This window comes from Ambystoma mexicanum, chromosome 7q (assembly GCF_040938575.1).
Source record: "Ambystoma mexicanum isolate Mex_15411 chromosome 7q, UKY_AmexF1_1, whole genome shotgun sequence".
In the NCBI taxonomy this organism is placed as follows: Eukaryota; Metazoa; Chordata; class Amphibia; order Caudata; family Ambystomatidae; genus Ambystoma; species Ambystoma mexicanum.
Window position 1 is genome coordinate 371,652,605 of NC_090941.1, and position 21,406 is coordinate 371,674,010.

Sequence of the window (21,406 nt, forward strand, 5' to 3'; positions counted from 1 at the left end):
GTCCGAATGGCATCACTTTGTATTCGTAGTGGCCCAATGGAGTACGAAAGGCGGTTTTCCATTCATCCCCCGTGCGGATTCGGATAAGATGGTAAGCTCCGCGTAGGTCTAGCTTGGTAAATATCTTGGCACCCTTTGCTGCCTCAAGAATATCCGGGATTAAGGGCATTGGGTAGCGATCCGGAGTGGTGATCTTGTTCAAACCCCGATAGTCTACACATGGTCTGAGTTCTGTCAAATCCTTCTTAGGGATAAAGAACAGTGAGGCGCCGGCTGGAGAAGTGGATTCCTGAATGAGGCCATTATGTAAATTCTTCTGGAGATACTCCTTTAGGACTTCCCGTTCGCGCGCTGATAGTATATACATGCGCCCAAAAGGGATTGGAACATCAGGATCAAGTTCTAGGGCGCAATCATCTCTACGATGGGGAGGTAATTCAGCGAATTCTGAATCGGAAAATACTACTTGAAATTCTTGGTAGTCAGGAGGAATCTCCTGGATGTTATGTAACACTGAAGTAGTGCAATTCCTTTCTTGGACGGAGGGTGTGGAACGGAATCCCAACGCTCCACCAGAAAGGCAATGAGTAAGGCAATGTTTCGATCCTAGAAAAATTGTGCCGGCCTTCCAATTGATGTATGGATTATGGGCTCTAAGCCACGGTAACCCCACTATCAAGGGATAATGTGCTGTGCGAATGACATTGAATACGATAGTCTCTTGATGAGATGCAATCTTCATTTGAATAGGTTTTGTTTGTTCCCTGATAGGACTGGAAATCAGTGGACTTCCGTCCACAGATTCTACTGGGACAGCAATGGTCTTAAGGGAGCATGGTATATTCTTGTCGTTCTTCCAAGGGGTGTCTACAAAATATCCCGCAGCTCCGCAATCAATCAATGCGGGAACCAAAATCGGCTTGGAGGTGCCCCATTCCATTGAAACCTGTATGACAATCATGGGAAGAACGGGTGTGTCTGTGACTTGAGAAGTTAAAGACATGGTTGAGGAACCTGTTATTGGCTCCCTAGCCGCGGTTCCCCGTGCGGTTGGGAGGAAGCGTTTCCCTGTCGTTTGGTAGGGGTGATTGGGCAATCCTGTACTGGGTGGTCTTTGGACCCACAATTCATGCACAAGCCTTTAGTTCTCCGTCGATTACGTTCTTCCAAGGTGAGTCTACCTCTTGTGATTCCTATCTGCATAGGTTCATCTATTGGGGTCTTCATAGGACGAGTATGATGCGTAGTCAATGGTCTCATAGAACGATTTCGCCATCGTTCTCTGAGCCTTTCCTGTAGACGGTAATCCATCTGCATCACTAATGTAATCATTTCCGCTAGGTTGGGAGGTCGGGACACTCTAGACACCTCGTCTTTAAGTTCCTCATTCAAACCCCTACGAAATAGTGTTATCAGAGCATCATCCGCCCAAGAGGTTCCAGCAGCAAGCTGTTTAAAAGAGGTGATATAAGACAGTAGATCCTGTGATCCCTGTTTGAAGTCTAATAATTGCTCTTGGGAAGAAACTGTGATCTCTTGTCTACTAAACATGGACCTAAGACTGTTCAGAAAGGCGGGATAGGTGTCTAGCAGAGCGTTGTTTGTCACGACCAGCGGTGTAGCCCATGCCAATGCCGGTCCAGTCAAGTTAGCTATCATATGTCCCACCTTGTCATGATCATTCTGAAAGAAGGCCGTTTTGAATGAAAACTGGACAGTACATGCTTCGATAAACGCTTTAAGTTTGTGGGGATTCCCATCATATAAACCCCCTGGAATGGGACCTGGCGGTAATTCTGAACTAGGTACCCTTCCAACCTGTTGTCTCAAGAAGGCATTTTCCTGCTTTAATGCCTGTACTTCCGCAGTCAAAGATTGGACTGCAGAAACCAATTGCTGCTGTTGGGCTGTGTCCATGGTATCTCCTAGAACTATCGAGTTCTTTAAGGCAACCGTTCAGCACCTGGGAAGCCCCAGTATAGTCTTTCTTCTAATATTTTTGGGCGTTGCTAACTGTAATAATTAGACAAATTACGAGGAATTTGAATACACCGAAAGGTTACCTTAGAGAAACACCAGTCGTTCTCCCTCCTATGCTTCCTTCTTCAGAAATGGTTCCGACAGGGGTAGAGAATGAGTGCCTCCCTGAGACCCTTCCTCTGCCTTCAATACAAGGATTAAGGAGGGGAAGGACCCCAGGGAAACCATCTGGGGAAGAAAACCCTGTGTCAACGGCCACTGGATAGATGTCATCTGTCTGGAGAGGTTTTTGGTACCCGGACTATCCGCTGGAGGGGAGCCGTCTCGATAAAGACAGAGGAAAGTGGTAAGTTTAAGAAGGGTAAGTAGAAGGCAGAATATGGGTAGAGAAGACAAGGAGTACCTGATTGGAAGGGGGATATGACTTATCGGGCTATATTGTAGGTCTTTCGATGAGACGCGGATAGGAGGAACCTCGAGGACGTCCCAGGAAAAGAATGATTCTCAAATCTCAATGCTGCGGATCGGATCCCACATATCCCTGCTTCTGAATAGGTGAAATAATATCAGGTGTCAATTCTGGTTCTTCTTCTAACCCCCAATATACTAGGGACTGACTATCAATTCTCACGTACCGCACGCCAGGGAGAAATTCTCACTAGCGAACCGATCAGTGAGGTTCAGCTCGTAACGAATGTGACTGAGAGAGTACACTCGAGTCTCCGCTGTCGTGCAAGAGTTGGTAGAAGGTGTCAAGTCTGAAACAGGTGAATGAAAGGGTAGAATTACACAGAAGGAATGACAAACAAACTAGTATGCAATAGATCCTAGTATCGAACTCACGAAGCGCTGATGTGGAAGAGTAGCAACGCATCTGCGCGTTGTCCGCAGGAACAGATGAACCGGCTCCGGAGCAGGGGGGCGGTCCTTCCACCGCGCGGCCTTGGTGTAAGTCTAGACCCACACCATCCGTAGCGGCGGCCATCTTGGAAGTAAAGATGGCCGCAATCCGTCTAAGAGACCATCTATGCAACAGTGACCATGGTCTCCGCAGGGGCGTGACAAATATGTAATAAGTAGCTTAAAACCCATGTATTATATAATTGCATTACTATAGACAAAACACAAAGAGACAAGAGCACATACCAATATGGGTATATACAGGGAAAGTGAAGTAAGCAAAAAAGCACAAGTAGTAACAGAAACAATTCATAACCTAACTGATTATTTTCATGCAAATAAATGATTGCTCTGTTTCAAAGCTGCTATTTACCCTCTGTATATGTATCACTTGATGTGATTGGACCCTACAAATATGACCATATACAGGAAAAGTACAGGCATAAAAAAACAACAGAACTATCAAAAAGTGATGATAAGTCTATTGATTATCTTTATGCACAAAAAAGATTGCTGTCTTTCAAGCTTGTGTCTTCCCCTATGTAAATGTTTCATATGATGTGACTGGACTCTAAGGGAATTACTGTAAGAACCTACTTGAAGGATACGTCTACAAATAAAATAAAATGTTTAGTTTCTGACAGTTAATGAAGAAAACCATGTGGCCTAGATATGTCAGCAAAAGAAAAAAGAGTGAGTTAGACATGTGATGTCATCAGTGATGTCATCAATGACATTTGTGATGTCATCTTTGATGTCATAGGTGTTAGTCTTAGCAGTGCACGGTGGTGGCGCGAGTTATGGTTGCTTAGCTTACCATAACTGGTGAATTTCAATGGTTTTTGGTTTTACTTGGAACCATAACGTCCCTTTAACAAAGTTTTTTCACTGAATTTCATCGGTTTTTAGTAGCGCAACTTAACCATAACGTCCCTTTAACAAAGTTTTTTCACTGAATTTCATAGGTTTTTAGTAGCGCAACTTAACCATAACGTCCCTTTAACAAAGTTTTTTCATTGAATTTCATAGGATTTTATCAGTTCAAATTAACCATAATGACCCTGTAACACATTTTTTTTTTAACTGAATTTCATAGGTTTTTATTAGTGCAACGTCACCATAAGATCCTTTTCAATAGGTGAAGACCCCTATCATCTTAGGTCCTCAAAGTGGGAACCCCGGGTGGTAAAAAAAATATTTTTCTTCCCAAACCGGGACGCCTGTGGAGTCCGGGTGTAGGAAGGAAAATCTTTTACCAAGATGGCCACCATGGAAAGGGAAGGCGGGGTGTGTAAAGAGAACACAACAGGGCATCAGCAGGGGGTGGGGGGAAAAGGAGGGAGACACGGGGCATGAGCGGGGGGTGGGAGAACAGTAGGGAGAAATGGGGCACGAGCGGGGTGGGGGGACAGGGGAGACAAGGGGCATGAGCGGGGGGTGGGGGGAAAAGGAGGGAGACACGGGGCATGTGCAGGGGGTGGGGGGGAACAAGAGAGACACGGGCCATGAGCGGGGGTGGGGGGAACAGTAGGGAGACATGGTGCATGAGCAGGGGGGTGGGGGGAACAGTAGGAAGACACGGGGCATGAGCGAGGGGTGGGGGGGACAGGGGAGACATGTGGGTATGAGTGGGGGTCGGGGGAACAGGGCACACACGGGGCATGAGCAAGGGGTGGGGGGAACAGGAGGGAGACACATGGCATGAGCAGGGGGTGGGGGGAATGGGAGGGAGACACGGGGCATGAGCGGGGGGTGGGGGGGAACAGGGGAGACACGGGGCATGAACAGGGGGGTGGGGGGAACAGGGCACACACGGGGCATGAGTGGGGGGTAGGGGGTAACATGAGGGAGACATGGGGCATGAGCGGGGGTGGGGTGGAACAGGGGAGACACGGGGCATGAGCGGGGATGGGCGGAATAGGGAAAACATATGGCATGAGCAGGTGGTGGGGGGAACGGGAGGGAGACACATGGCATGAGCGGGGGGTGGGGGGAACGGGAGGGAGACACGGGGCATGAGCAGGGGGTGGGGGGAGCAGGGGAGACACGGGGCATGAGCGGGGGGGTGGGGGGGAACAGGGCACACACGGGGCATGAGCGGGGGTGGGGGGAACAGGGCACACATGGGACATGAGCAGGGGTGGGGGGGAACAAGGCAAACATGGGGCATGAGCAGGGGTGGGGGCAACAGGGGACACTCGGAGCATGAGCAGGGGGTGGGGGAACAAGGGAGACACGGAGCATGAGCATGGGGTGGGGGGGAAAGGAGGGAGACATGGGGCATGAGCAGGGGGTGGGGGAACAGGGGAGACACAGGGCATGAGCGGGGGGTGGGGGGTAACACGAGGGAGACACGGGGCATGAGCGGGGGGTGGGGGGTAACACAAGGGAGACACGAAGCATGAGCAGGGGGGGGAACGGAGGTAGACACGGGGCTTGAGCTGGGGGTGGGGGGGAAAAGGAAGGAAACACGGGGCATGAGTGCGGGGGCAACAGGGGAGACACAGGGCATGAGCAGGGGGGTGGGGGGAAAAGGAGAGAGACACGGGGCATGAGCAGAAGGTGGGGTGGAACAGGGGAGACACGGGGCATGAGCAGGGGGTGGGGGGAACAGGGAAAACACAGGGCACATACGGGGCATGAGCGGGGGCTGGGGGTCACTGGGAGGGAGACACGGGGCATGAGCGGGGTGTGGGGGAGGAAAGGAGGGAGACACGGGGCAAGAGCAGGGGGTGGGGTGGAACAGGGGAGACAAGGGGCATGAGCGGGGGGTGGGGGGAAAAGGAGGGAGACACGGGGCATGTGCAGGGGGTGGGGGGGAACAAGAGAGACACGGGCCATGAGCGGGGGTGGGGGGAACAGTAGGGAGACATGGTGCATGAGCAGGGGGGTGGGGGGAACAGTAGGAAGACACGGGGCATGAGCGAGGGGTGGGGGGGACAGGGGAGACATGTGGGTATGAGTGGGGGTCGGGGGAACAGGGCACACACGGGGCATGAGCAAGGGGTGGGGGGAACAGGAGGGAGACACATGGCATGAGCAGGGGGTGGGGGGAATGGGAGGGAGACACGGGGCATGAGCGGGGGGTGGGGGGGAACAGGGGAGACACGGGGCATGAACAGGGGGGTGGGGGGAACAGGGCACACACGGGGCATGAGTGGGGGGTAGGGGGTAACATGAGGGAGACATGGGGCATGAGCGGGGGTGGGGTGGAACAGGGGAGACACGGGGCATGAGCGGGGATGGGCGGAATAGGGAAAACATATGGCATGAGCAGGTGGTGGGGGGAACGGGAGGGAGACACATGGCATGAGCGGGGGGTGGGGGGAACGGGAGGGAGACACGGGGCATGAGCAGGGGGTGGGGGGAGCAGGGGAGACACGGGGCATGAGCGGGGGGGTGGGGGGGAACAGGGCACACACGGGGCATGAGCGGGGGTGGGGGGAACAGGGCACACATGGGACATGAGCAGGGGTGGGGGGGAACAAGGCAAACATGGGGCATGAGCAGGGGTGGGGGCAACAGGGGACACTCGGAGCATGAGCAGGGGGTGGGGGAACAAGGGAGACACGGAGCATGAGCATGGGGTGGGGGGGAAAGGAGGGAGACATGGGGCATGAGCAGGGGGTGGGGGAACAGGGGAGACACAGGGCATGAGCGGGGGGTGGGGGGTAACACGAGGGAGACACGGGGCATGAGCGGGGGGTGGGGGGTAACACAAGGGAGACACGAAGCATGAGCAGGGGGGGGAACGGAGGTAGACACGGGGCTTGAGCTGGGGGTGGGGGGGAAAAGGAAGGAAACACGGGGCATGAGTGCGGGGGCAACAGGGGAGACACAGGGCATGAGCAGGGGGGTGGGGGGAAAAGGAGAGAGACACGGGGCATGAGCAGAAGGTGGGGTGGAACAGGGGAGACACGGGGCATGAGCAGGGGGTGGGGGGAACAGGGAAAACACAGGGCACATACGGGGCATGAGCGGGGGCTGGGGGTCACTGGGAGGGAGACACGGGGCATGAGCGGGGTGTGGGGGAGGAAAGGAGGGAGACACGGGGCAAGAGCAGGGGGTGGGGTGGAACAGGGGAGACACGGGGCATGAGCGGGGGTTGGGGTGGAACAGGGGAGACATGGGGCATGAGTGGGGGGTGGGGGGATCAGGAGGGAGACACAGGGCATGAGCGGGGGGTGGGGGGGAACAGGGCACACACCGGGCATGAGCGGGGGGGTGGGGGAACATGGCACACACGGGGCATGAGCGGGGGTGGGGAGAACAGGGCATACACGGGGCATGAGCGGGGGTGAGGGGTAACATGAGGGAGACACGGGGCGGGAGCGGCGGTGGGGGGAACGGGAGGGAGACACGGGACATGAGCAGGGGGTGGGGGAACAGCGGAGACACAGGGCATGAGCGGGGGTGGGGGAACAGGGGGGACACGGGGCATGAGCGGCGAGTGGGGGGACAGGGGAGACAAGGGGCATGAGTGGGGGGTGGGGGAAAAGGGCACACATGGGGCATGAGCAGGAGTGGGGGGAACACGGCACACGCGGGGCATGAGCAGGGGGTGGGGGGAACAGGGGACACACGGGGCATGAGCAGGGGGTGGGGGAACAGGGGAGACATGGAGCATGAGCAGGGGGTGGGGGGAAAGGAGGGATAAAAAGGCATGAGCGGGGGGTGGGGGGTACAGGAGGGAGACACGGGGCATGAGTGGGGGGTGGGGGGAACAGGGCAGACATGGGGCATGAGGGGGGGTGGGGGTACAAGAGGGAGACACGGGGCAGGAGCAGGGGTGGGGGGAACAAGAGAGAGACACGGACCATGAGCAGGGGGTGGGGGAACAGTAGGGAGACACGGGGCATGAGCGGGGGGTGGGGGGAACAGTAGAGAGACGTGGCATGAGCGGGGGCGGGAGGAACAGTGGAGAGACGGGGCATGAACAGGGGGGTGGGGGGAACAGGGCACACACGGGGCATGAGTGGGGGGTAGGGGGTAACATGAGGGAGGAACACGGGGCATGAGCGGGGATGGGAGGAATAGCGAAAACATGGGGCATGAGTAGGGGGTGGGGGAACGGGAGGGAGACATGTTAGGGAGAATTCTCTGTTTAGGCTGAATTTCCCTACCTAGTGAGTCCCCCAGCAGCTTTGCTGGATTTCTGGGGTTTAATTTTTTCTCCTGCCAAGAGTGAGACTCTTTTACCCTCACTCTTGGACATGTTGAAGTGTGTTTTCTTGGTTAAACCTTGTGTTGAATGGGCTATGGGGTCTTTTACTCCATAGGGCCTCATGTATTTTTGTGATGTGGGTCACACAGCACCCTCTGTGCCGTGACCCAGGGGTGTCCTAGGGACTCCCCAACATAGACTCCATACCCTGGGACTGACTACTGTCTCCCAGGGCATGTAAAGTCACCAAAGACTTTGCTAGTCTTGAATCCTGAACAGAACCAGTACAAACCATCATATTGTGGACGTACTGGCTGGGGCAATTCGATTGCCCCAGGGTCTGTTAGTCGAGGGGGCACGTCTCCGTCCCCCCTGATCGAGTTTTGGCTGGTGGCAGTGGAAACTACTTTTTATATTCGACCGCGAATATTTTCCTATGGGATTTCCCATTGTTTTAGGCTAACACATTTAATTATTTATTTACGGTAGCCTTAAACATACCGCCGGTTTATATATTTATTTTTATAACTCCGGTTGGGACTTTTTGCCAAAACTTGATTCTAAAATGGCGTTGGTGTTCGCCTCTGTAACTCTGACCCAAAGTGGAGCCCTTTGTTCCACTTTTGGCGGGCTTCTCCACAGAAGCCCTCCAAAGTGGTGCCACTCTGTCTGGGGTACTTAGGAGGGGTGGAGGGGGATTTAGGCACCCTGGACTGAGTTACCTTGGTAACTCAAGTCGCACTCCGTCCTGATTGGCCCAAGTGGTGAGCCGCCCGGCTCACCACTTAGCATGTTTGAGTGACAGCTAGGCTGGGTGAATGGGGGCTTGTTGCATAAAAGCAGGGCTTTGGGGACTGGGACTTGAGAAGTCGCCACAGGACCAAGAATCCGACGAGGGAAGAGCTGAGCCGACCTGCTTCGACGACACCACCCGGTGGAGCCCTGCTGAACCGTCTCACCACTTTTTCCCGACGACCGAGGAGAACTCTTAACGGAGTGGCTCCTTCCCTTGACTGGTGGGGACAACCAGTTTTCGCCTTCTTTCCGTTCTTTTGAGGTATCTCGTGGCCGCCTTGCCTGTGCCAAGCACCCCGGCATCCGGAATACCACACTTTACCCCCATACCGCGAAAGTCGGTACCAACCCTTTAACCGGAGGACTCCGCGGCTGGTTTCTTCCCGGGCAGTGCTACGACCTTTCTCTTCTGCTCTTCAGCGAGATATTCTTCTCCCCTGACCGACGTCGAGCCTTGCTGTCACTGCCTGGAACAACTGCCCCCGCTGGAGGATCCTTTCCGCTTAAGGTACTGTGTTCCGCCTGGCTTCCCTTGCTACCGACTGTACGGGGTAGATTTAGTCCCCGGCTTTCGAACCTGGGAGTGCCTGGGACACTTTGGCTAAACTTTCTGAGCCACTCTAAACTCTTTTTGACTCTTTGCAAGACTTTGAATCTCTAACTAACAGTGTGATCTTGGGCACATTTTCGCTCCGGCTACTCTAAGAGTGGGCCCTGCCTAGTGACTTTTGCTCACCTGTGACTTTATTCTTCTTTAAGCCTATTGCAAGTGTTCTGGACCTTAGAGTGGTGTGTCTAACCTATTTCTGCTTTTTCTCTCCCTTTCTTGGAAACTACTAGAGTGTCATCTAACGTTAAGCACTCACCTCTGTTTTAATTAAGTGGTGTTAACCCAGAGTTGTCTAGATAGGAGAAAGGATTGAATTTACTTTCATTATATTCGTTGTTAGAGTGTTTTTACTTATGTGTGTTTTTAAATAAATAACTATATTCTTTTGAAACCAAGCTCTGGTCAGTGTTTGCTTGTGCTATTGTGTTTTGGTACATATTGTGTATACTTTGCATACTGCCTAACTCTTCTTGAGAGAAGTCTGACTGCTCAGCCACAGCTACCAGGTAAATCTGGGTGGTGCGGACTGCTACCAAAGGGGTTTACTGCTCTACCTGTGGTCTTAAATCTTTTGCAGTGTTCCCCAAGGGAACTGCACAGGTTTCTGCCTAACACTGGTGTACAGCGGTGGGATTTGTATTGAGTATACATTTTATTGTGCTTTAGATACCTTAGTGCAACTAACCACAAAGCTTAGCACTGAAAAAGTAAAACCTCTAACATGTCAGTTATAGAAAGCTATAGTCAAGAGTCCCTTGCAGCCAAAACTGCTGATTGTTTAAGAGTGCTCTGTAAACATAAGGATCTCCTGACTAAGGGCAAGAAGATGGAGCTGATTGAAAGATTGTTAGCTAACCAAAGTCTGGGTGATGGTTCAGAGGAACCTACCACTCCAGCAACTGTAGATGACAGTGTTGAAATTAACATGGAGCAAAATGTTGATGATTCTGAGGAAGAGTCAGAAGAGGAGGGTGAGGCTGTTGTAACTGTCCCCCCTAGGCCTCTGCCTGCTCTACCTGCTGTGCCTACTGGACCTTTACCAGGTCCCACATTTAGTCCTCAGTACTTTGAACTAGAGAAAATGAAGCTAGAATTGGAGTATAAGAAACTGAATGCTCAAACTGACAAAGAACTAAGGCTAAGGGAAATGGAGCTCAAGTATGACTTAGAAATGAAGAAATTATCTGTTGAGAATGTTTCTCTCTCTGGCTCCTCTAGAAGTTCCAGTCCTAAAAGACCCCGGATGCCTAAAGAATTGGTTGGTATGTATGAGCCTAAGTTGGATGTGTTGGATTGGTTGTCTCTGTTTGAATATAATCATGGGCTCCAGAACATCACAGGAAATGACTTACTCACCTGGTTGTTCTCTAGGCTTCCCCCTGTTGCAACTGATGTGGTAATGGAGATGGGGGAGGAGGATAGGAAGGACTATGAATGTGTGAAACTAGCTTTGATAGCTAGGTTTGGGAAGACCCCTTCCCAGTATCTTAAGAGGTTTAGGAGCCTCAAAAAGCATGATGGTACCCCTTGGGCTACCTGGGTGAGTGAATGTTTGAAAAACTTAGAGGGATGGATTAAGGGTTACAAGGTGAACACTTATGAGGGGATGAGAAATCTCTTTATGTTGGAGTCAATTTATGATGCCTGCTCTCCTGAGCTCAGACAGCACTTGGCTGATTCACAGGAATTGGATCCTAGGAAGCTAGCTAAGGCTGCTGACTTGTGGGTTGCCAACAGGGCCACTCACAAGGATTCTGGGGTAACTCAGAAGAAGGATGGGGAGAAACAGCCTAAAAAGGACCCCAAAGAGAATTCTAATACCTCCCATACCCAAGAGGGCCACAAACAACCAAATAACCAGGGTAAGCCCCAGGGTAAACCGAATCAGGCTAGTGTACCTTCTGGCCACAAGCCAGAAGGAGGTCAGAGCAAGCCACCCTTCCAGAGAGCATTTGGACAATGCTATGTCTGTCAGGGTACTGACCATATCAAAGGAGATCCCAAGTGCAAGGGTAAACCTGCAGGGATCAGCACAGTCTCCTTAGCCTTCACTCCTGAGGATGAAGTACAGATGGCTAGTGCCCACTTTGAACTCTTTGCTGAAGAACCCTTGGGTCTTCAAGCAACTGTAAACTTAGAGCCTATGGGTCTGGTTAGTCCCCAGAATAGGGTTGTGTATAACTCCCTACCTGTTAACTCTAAGGTGTATTATGTGGACAGTGTTCTTGTCAATGGCCAGGATACTCCTGCCAGGAGAGACACTGGGGCCAGCAGAACAGTAGTGGATGAAAGCTTCTTTCAACCTGAGGATGTGGCCAAAGCACCCAAAGGTCCCACTAAGATGTCTGGAGGCCCTGTCCAAATGGTTCCTATTCTACCAGCCCTCATTCAGTGTAACAACATGACAGTGAGGATCCCTGTCAGTGTTCAGACTGAGGTACCTGGGAAGGTCCTGTTAGGGAATGACCTAAGAACTCTAGGAGTAGTGTCACATACCCCCAGGCCTCCCAGTATGGAGAAGCAGAACTTAACCAAATTGGCTAGAAAGGCTACCTTGAAGGACCCTTCCAAGCCTGTGGGACCCTCTACTGAGAACCCCACTACAAGCCCTGGTGTTAGTAAGTTGACCTCTAACCCAGGCACATTTCAGGATAGTATGCTAGGAACATGGGTGCCCCAACCAAGCTCCATCATTGTTCCCCTAGTCTCAGAGTCTCTGACTCCCCCTGCTTCTGAGGAAGAGGTGGATAGACCAACTAGGCCCCTATCTGGACCTGAGAGAACTGGTAATTCTCAGTGCTGGTGGAAAACCAGAAAAGAAAAGTCTAAGGCCAAAAACCTTCAGACTGTTGGACCTTCTACTGAAGACCCCAACTCAAATCCTAATGTTAGGGGGGAAACTCCTAAAATAGGTAAGGGTAGATCTAAGAGGAAGGGGAAGCAGGTGCAGTGCCTAACCCCAACCCCTCCAACCAAGAGGCCTAAGACCCAACCTGCTCCCACAAGAGAGGTGGTGAGGAACCTTGGAGGCCCCTCTAGATCTCAGGGAATCCTTTATAAGGACCCCTTGAAAAAGCCTAACATAGGTTCAGAAGTTGTACCAACTTCTGAGGGACTGGTCAACCAGATCCCCTATAACAAAAAGACTGATGTTCCTCAAAGGGTTTGTAGGTCCTTTAGCTTGCAAAAGAAAACCTTTGAGTTCTCCCTTAAGCATAGGTCAAGGTGTCACCATCAAAATGCTGATGGACTCTCTAGGATGTATATCATCGACTAGAGGTATGAGGTTCATCCAGGAGTGGATTAAATCCTCCTGTCCCTTAGTCTGGGGGGGGCGAGTGTTAGGGAGAATTCTCTGTTTAGGCTGAATTTCCCTACCTAGTGAGTCCCCCAGCAGCTTTGCTGGATTTCTGGGGTTTAATTTTTTCTCCTGCCAAGAGTGAGACTCTTTTACCCTCACTCTTGGACATGTTGAAGTGTGTTTTCTTGGTTAAACCTTGTGTTGAATGGGCTATGGGGTCTTTTACTCCATAGGGCCTCATGTATTTTTGTGATGTGGGTCACACAGCACCCTCTGTGCCGTGACCCAGGGGTGTCCTAGGGACTCCCCAACATAGACTCCATACCCTGGGACTGACTACTGTCTCCCAGGGCATGTAAAGTCACCAAAGACTTTGCTAGTCTTGAATCCTGAACAGAACCAGTACAAACCATCATATTGTGGACGTACTGGCTGGGGCAATTCGATTGCCCCAGGGTCTGTTAGTCGAGGGGGCACGTCTCCGTCCCCCCTGATCGAGTTTTGGCTGGTGGCAGTGGAAACTACTTTTTATATTCGACCGCGAATATTTTCCTATGGGATTTCCCATTGTTTTAGGCTAACACATTTAATTATTTATTTACGGTAGCCTTAAACATACCGCCGGTTTATATATTTATTTTTATAACTCCGGTTGGGACTTTTTGCCAAAACTTGATTCTAAAATGGCGTTGGTGTTCGCCTCTGTAACTCTGACCCAAAGTGGAGCCCTTTGTTCCACTTTTGGCGGGCTTCTCCACAGAAGCCCTCCAAAGTGGTGCCACTCTGTCTGGGGTACTTAGGAGGGGTGGAGGGGGATTTAGGCACCCTGGACTGAGTTACCTTGGTAACTCAAGTCGCACTCCGTCCTGATTGGCCCAAGTGGTGAGCCGCCCGGCTCACCACTTAGCATGTTTGAGTGACAGCTAGGCTGGGTGAATGGGGGCTTGTTGCATAAAAGCAGGGCTTTGGGGACTGGGACTTGAGAAGTCGCCACAGGACCAAGAATCCGACGAGGGAAGAGCTGAGCCGACCTGCTTCGACGACACCACCCGGTGGAGCCCTGCTGAACCGTCTCACCACTTTTTCCCGACGACCGAGGAGAACTCTTAACGGAGTGGCTCCTTCCCTTGACTGGTGGGGACAACCAGTTTTCGCCTTCTTTCCGTTCTTTTGAGGTATCTCGTGGCCGCCTTGCCTGTGCCAAGCACCCCGGCATCCGGAATACCACACTTTACCCCCATACCGCGAAAGTCGGTACCAACCCTTTAACCGGAGGACTCCGCGGCTGGTTTCTTCCCGGGCAGTGCTACGACCTTTCTCTTCTGCTCTTCAGCGAGATATTCTTCTCCCCTGACCGACGTCGAGCCTTGCTGTCACTGCCTGGAACAACTGCCCCCGCTGGAGGATCCTTTCCGCTTAAGGTACTGTGTTCCGCCTGGCTTCCCTTGCTACCGACTGTACGGGGTAGATTTAGTCCCCGGCTTTCGAACCTGGGAGTGCCTGGGACACTTTGGCTAAACTTTCTGAGCCACTCTAAACTCTTTTTGACTCTTTGCAAGACTTTGAATCTCTAACTAACAGTGTGATCTTGGGCACATTTTCGCTCCGGCTACTCTAAGAGTGGGCCCTGCCTAGTGACTTTTGCTCACCTGTGACTTTATTCTTCTTTAAGCCTATTGCAAGTGTTCTGGACCTTAGAGTGGTGTGTCTAACCTATTTCTGCTTTTTCTCTCCCTTTCTTGGAAACTACTAGAGTGTCATCTAACGTTAAGCACTCACCTCTGTTTTAATTAAGTGGTGTTAACCCAGAGTTGTCTAGATAGGAGAAAGGATTGAATTTACTTTCATTATATTCGTTGTTAGAGTGTTTTTACTTATGTGTGTTTTTAAATAAATAACTATATTCTTTTGAAACCAAGCTCTGGTCAGTGTTTGCTTGTGCTATTGTGTTTTGGTACATATTGTGTATACTTTGCATACTGCCTAACTCTTCTTGAGAGAAGTCTGACTGCTCAGCCACAGCTACCAGGTAAATCTGGGTGGTGCGGACTGCTACCAAAGGGGTTTACTGCTCTACCTGTGGTCTTAAATCTTTTGCAGTGTTCCCCAAGGGAACTGCACAGGTTTCTGCCTAACAAGACACATGGCATGAGCGGGGGGTGGGGGGAACGGGAGGGAGACACGGGGCATGAGCGGGGGGTGGGGGGGAACAGGGGAGACATGGGGCATGAGCAGGGGAGTGGGGGGAACAGGGCACACACGGGGCATGAGCGGGGGTGGGGGGAACAGGACACACATGGGACATGAGCAGGGGTGGGGGTGAACAAGGCAAACATGGGGCATGAGCAGGGGGTGGGGGGAACAGGGGACACACGGAGCATGAGCAGGGGCTGGGGGAACAGGGGAGACACGGAGCATGAGCATGGGGTGGGGGGGAAAGGAGGGAGACATGGGGCATGAGCAGGGGGTGGGGGAACAGGGGAGACACAGGGCATGAGCGGGGGTGGGGGGTAACACGAGGGAGACACGGGGCATGCGCGGGGGGTGGGGGGTAACACAAGGGAGACATGAAGCATGAGCAGGGGTGGGGGAACAAGGGAGACATAGGGCATGAGCAGGAGGTGGGGTGGAACAAGGGAGACACAGGGCATGAGCAGGGGTGGGGGGAACGGAGGTAGGCACGGGGCATGAGCGGCGAGTGGGGGGAACAGGGGAGACAAGGGGCATGAGCGGGGGCTGGGGGGAAAGGAGGGAGACACAGGGCATGAGCAGGGGGTGGGGGAATGGGAGGGAGACACGGGGCATGAGCGTGGTGTGGGCCGGGAACAGGGTACACACGGGGCATGAGCGGGGGTGGGGAGAAAAGGGCATACACGGGGCATGAGCGGGGGTGGGGGGTAACATGAGGGAGACACGGGGCATGAGCGGGGGTGGGGGGGAACGGGAGGGAGACACGCGACATGAGCAGGGGGTGGGGGAACAGCGGAGACACAGGGCATGAGCGGGGGTGAGGGGAACAGGGCACACACGAGGCATGAGTGGGGGGTGGGGGAAAAGGGCACACATGGGGCATGAGCAGGGGTGGGGGGAACAAGGCACACGCGGGGCATGAGCAGGGGGTGGGGGGAACAGGGGACACACGGGGCATGAGCAGGGGGTGGGGGAACAGGGGAGACATGGAGCATGAGCAGGGGGTGGGGGGAAAGGAGGGATACAAAGGCATGAGCGGGGGGTGGGGGTACAGGAGGGAGACTCGGGGCATAAGCGGGGGTTGGGGGGTAATGGAAGGGAGACACAGGGCATGAGGTGTGGGTGGGGGGAACATGAGGGAGACACGAGGCATGAGTGGGGGTGGGGGGAACAGGGCAGACATGGGGCATGAGCGGGGGGTGGGGGTACAAGAGGGAGACACGGGGCAGGAGCGGGGGTGGGGGGAACAAGAGAGAGACACGGACCAAGAGCAGGGGGTGGGGGAACAGTAGGGAGACACGGGGCATGAGCGGGGGGTAGGGGGAACAGTGGAGACACGTGGCATGAGCGGGTGGGTGGGAACAGTGGAGACACGGGGCATGAGCGGGGGCGGGAGGAACAGTGGAGAGACGGGGCATGAGCGGGGGGGTGGTGGGAACAGTGGAGACACGGGGAATGAGCAGGGGGCGGGGGGAACACGAGGAAGACACAAGGCATGAGCGGGGGGTGGGGAGAACACAAGGGAGACACGGGGCATAAGCAGAGGGTGGGGTGGAACAGGGGAGACAGGGGGCATGAGCGGGGGGGTGGGGGAACAGGGAAAACACAGGGCACACACGGGGCATGAGTGGGGGGTGGGCGTCAATGGGAGGGAGACACGGGGCATGAGCGGGGTGTGGGGGGGAAAGGAGGGAGACACGGGGCAAGAGCAGGGGGTGGGGTGGAACAGGGGAGACACAGGGCATGAGCGGGGGTGGGGTGGATCAGGGGAGATACGGGGCATGAGCGGGGGGTGGGGGAACAGGGCACACACTGGGCATGAGCAAGGGGTGGGGGGTTCAGAAGGAGAGACAGGGCATGAGCGGGGGGTGGGAGGGAACAGTGCACACACTGGGCATGAGCAAGGGGTGGGGGAACAGGGGAGACACAGGGCATGAGAGGGGAGTGGGGGGATCAGAAGGAGACACGGGGCATGAGCCGATGGTGGGGGGAACAGGGCAGACATGGGGCATGAGCGGGGGTTGGGGGAACAGGGCACACACGGGGCATGAGCGGGGGTGGGGGGTATCACGAGGGAGACACAGGGCATGAGCGGGGTGGGGTGGAACAGGGGAGACACGGGGCATGAGCGGGGGTGGAGGGGAATGGGAGGGAGCCACAAGGCATGAGCGGGGGGTTGGGGGGAACAGGGCACACACAGGGCATGAGCAGGGGTGGGGGGGAACAGGGGAGACACGGAGCATGAGCAGTGGGTGGGGGAACAGCGGAGACACAGGGCATGAGCGGGGGGTGGGGGGAACAGGGCACACACGAGGCATGAGTGGGGGGTGGGGGAAAAGGGCACACATGGGGCATGAGCAGGGGTGGGGGGAACAAGGCACACGCGGGGCATGAGCAGGGGGTGGGGGAACAGGGGACACACGGGGCATGAGCAGGGGGTGGGGGAACAGGGGAGACATGGAGCATGAGCAGGGGGTGGGGGAAAGGAGGGATACAAAGGCATGAGCGGGGGGTGGGGGGTACAGGAGGGAGACTCGGGGCATAAGCAGGGGTTGGGGGGAATGGAAGGGAGACACAGGGCATGAGCGGTGGGTGGGGGGAACATGAGGGAGACACGGGGCATGAGTGGGGGGTGGGGGGAACAGGGCAGACATAGGGCATGAGCGGGGGGTGGGGGTACAAGAGGGAGACACGGGGCAGGAGCGGGGGTGGGGGGAACAAGAGAGAGACACGGACCATGAGCAGGGGGTGGGGGAACAGTAGGGAGACACGGGGCATGAGCGGGGGGGTGGGAACAGTGGAGACACGGGGCATGAGCGGGGGGTGGTGGGAACAGTGGAGACACGGGGCATGAGCGGGGGGTGGGGGGAACACGAGGAAGACACAAGGCATGAGCGGGGAGTGGGGAGAACACAAGGGAGACACGGGGCATAAGCAGAGGGTGGGGTGGAACAGGGGAGACAGGGGGCATGAGCGGGGGGTGGGGGGAACAGGAAAAACACAGGGCACACACGGGGCATGAGTGGGGGGTGGGCGTCAATGGGAGGGAGACACGGGTCATGAGCGGGGTGTGGGGGGGAAAGGAGGGAGACACTGGGCAAGAGCAGGGGTTGGGGTGGAACAGGGGAGACACAGGGCATGAGCGGGGGGTGGGGTGGAACAGGGGAGATACGGGGCATGAGCGGGGGGTGGGGGAACAGGGCACACACTGGGCATGAGCAAGGGGTGGGGGAACGGGGAGACACAGGGCATGAGAGGGGGGTGGGGGGATCAGAAGGAGATACGGGGCATGAGCGGGGGGTGGGGTGGAACAGGGGAGATACGGGGCATGAGCGGGGGGTGGGGGAACATGGCACACACTGGGCATGAGCAGGGGGTGGAGGGAACAGGGGAGACACAGGGCATGAGAGGGGGGTGGTGGAACAGGGGAGACACAGGGCACGAGCGGGGGTGGGGGGAACAGGAGGGAGACATGGGGCATGAGCGGGGGGTGGGGGAACAGGGCACACACTGGGCATGAGCAAGGGGTGGGGGAACGGGGAGACACAGGGCATGAGAGGGGGGTGGGGGGATCAGAAGGAGATACGGGGCATGAGCGGGGGGGTGGGGGGAACAGGGCACACACAGGGCATGAGCAGGGGTGGGGGGAACAGGGGAGACATGGAGCATGAGCAGGGGGTGGGGGAACAGCGGAGACACAGGGCATGAGCGGGGGGTGGGGGAACAGGGCACACACGAGGCATGAGTGGGGGGTGGGGGAAAAGGGCACACATGGGGCATGAGCAGGGGTGGGGGAACAAGGCACACGCGGGGCATGAGCAGGGGGTGGGGGGAACAGGGGATACACGGGGCATGAGCAGGGGGTGGGGGAACAGGGGAGACTTGGAGCATGAGCAGGGGGTGGGGGAAAGGAGGGATACAAAGGCATGAGCGGGGGGTGGGGGTACAGGAGGGAGACTCGGGGCATAAGCGGGGGTTGGGGGGTAATGGAAGGGAGACACAGGGCATGAGGTGTGGGTGGGGGGAACATGAGGGAGACACGAGGCATGAGTGGGGGTGGGGGGAACAGGGCAGACATGGGGCATGAGCGGGGGGTGGGGGTACAAGAGGGAGACACGGGGCAGGAGCGGGGGTGGGGGGAACAAGAGAGAGACACGGACCAAGAGCAGGGGGTGGGGGAACAGTAGGGAGACACGGGGCATGAGCGGGGGGTGGGGGGAACAGTGGAGAGACGTGGCATGAGCGGGTGGGTGGGAACAGTGGAGACATGGGGCATGAGCGGGGGCGGGAGGAACAGTGGAGAGATGGGGCATGAGCGGGGGGGTGGTGGGAACAGTGGAGACACGGGGAATGAGCAGGGGGCGGGGGGAACACGAGGAAGACACAAGGCATGAGCGGGGGGTGGGGAGAACACAAGGGAGACACGGGGCATAAGCAGAGGGTGCGGTGGAACAGGGGAGACAGGGGGCATGAGCGGGGGGTGTGGGGAATAGGGTAAACACAGGGCACACACGGGGCATGAGTGGGGGGTGGGTGTCAATGGGAGGGAGACACGGGGCATGAGCGGGGTGTGGGGGGGAAAGGAGGGAGACACGGGGCAAGAGCAGGGGGTGGGGTGGAACAGGGGAGACACAGGGCATGAGCGGGGGGTGGGGTGGATCAGGGGAGATACGGGGCATGAGCGGGGGGTGGGGGAACAGGGCACACACTGGGCATGAGCAAGGGGTGGGGGGATCAGAAGGAGACACGGGGCATGAGCGGGGGGTGGGAGGGAACAGTGCACACACTGGGCATGAGCAAGGGGTGGGGGAACAGGGGAGACACAGGGCATGAGAGAGGGGTGGGGGGATCAGAAGGAGACACGGGGCATGAGCCGGGGGTGGGGGGAACAGGGCACACATGGGGCATGAGCGGGGGTTGGGGGAACAGGGCACACACGGGGCATGAGCGGGGGGTGGGGGGTATCACGAGGGAGACACAGGGCATGAGCGGGGTGGGGTGGAACAGGGGAGACACGGGGCATGAGCGGGGGTGGAGGGGAATGGGAGGGAGCCACAAGGCATGAGCAGGGAGGTGGGGGGAACAGGGCACACACAGGGCATGAGCAGGTGTGGGGGGGAACAGGGGAGACACGGAGCATGAGCAGGGGGTGGGGGAACAGCGGAGACACAGGGCATGAGCGGGGGGTGGGGGGAACAGGGCACACACGAGGCATGAGTGGGGGTGGGGGAAAAGGGCACACATGGGGCATGAGCAGGGGTGGGGGGAACAAGGCACACGCGGGGCATGAGCAGGGGGTGGGGGGAACAGGGGACACACGGGGCATGAGCAGGGGGTGGGGGAACAGGGGAGACATGGAGTATGAGCAGGGGGTGGGGGAAAGGAGGGATACAAAGGCATGAGCGGGGGGTGGGGGGTACAGGAGGGAGACTCGGGGCATAAGCAGGGGTTGGGGGGAATGGAAGGGAGACACAGGGCATGAGCGGTGGGTGGGGGGAACATGAGGGAGACACGGGGCATGAGTGGGGGGTGGGGGGAACAGGGCAGACATAGGGCATGAGCGGGGGGTGGGGGTACAAGAGGGAGACACGGGGCAGGAGCGGGGGTGGGGGAACAAGAGAGAGACACGGACCATGAGCAGGGGGTGGGTGAACAGTAGGGAGACACGGGGCATGAGCGGGGGGTGGGGGGAACAGTGGAGAGACGTGGCATGAGCGGGTGGGTGGGAACAGTGGAGACACGGGGCATGAGCGGGGGGTGGTGGGAACAGTGGAGACACGGGGCATGAGCGGGGGGTGGGGGGAACACGAGGAAGACACAAGGCATGAGCGGGGGGTGGGGAGAACACAAGGGAGACACGGGGCATAAGCAGAGGGTGGGGTGGAACAGGGGAGACAGGGGGCATGAGAGGGGGGTGGGGGGAACAGGAAAAACACAGGGCACACACAGGGCATGAGTGGGGGGTGGGCGTCAATGGGAGGGAGACACGGGTCATGAGCGGGGTGTGGGGGGGAAAGGAGGGAGACACGGGGCAAGAGCAGGGGGTGGGGTGGAACAGGGGAGATACAGGGCATGAGCGGGGGGTGGGGTGGAACAGGGGAGATACGGGGCATGAGCGGGGGGTGGGGGAACAGGGCACACACTGGGCATGAGCAAGGGGTGGGGGAACGGGGAGACACAGGGCATGAGAGGGGGGTGGGGGGATCAGAAGGAGATACGGGGCATGAGCGGGGGGTGGGGGGGAACAGGGGAGATACGGGGCATGAGCGGGGGGTGGGGGAACATGGCACACACTGGGCATGAGCAGGGGGTGGAGGGAACAGGGGAGACACAGGGCATGAGAGGGGGGTGGTGGAACAGGGGAGACACAGGGCACGAGCGGGGGTGGGGGGAACGGGAGGGAGACATGGGGCATGAGTGGGGGGTGGGGGGGGAACAGGGCACACACGGGGCATGAGTGGGGGGT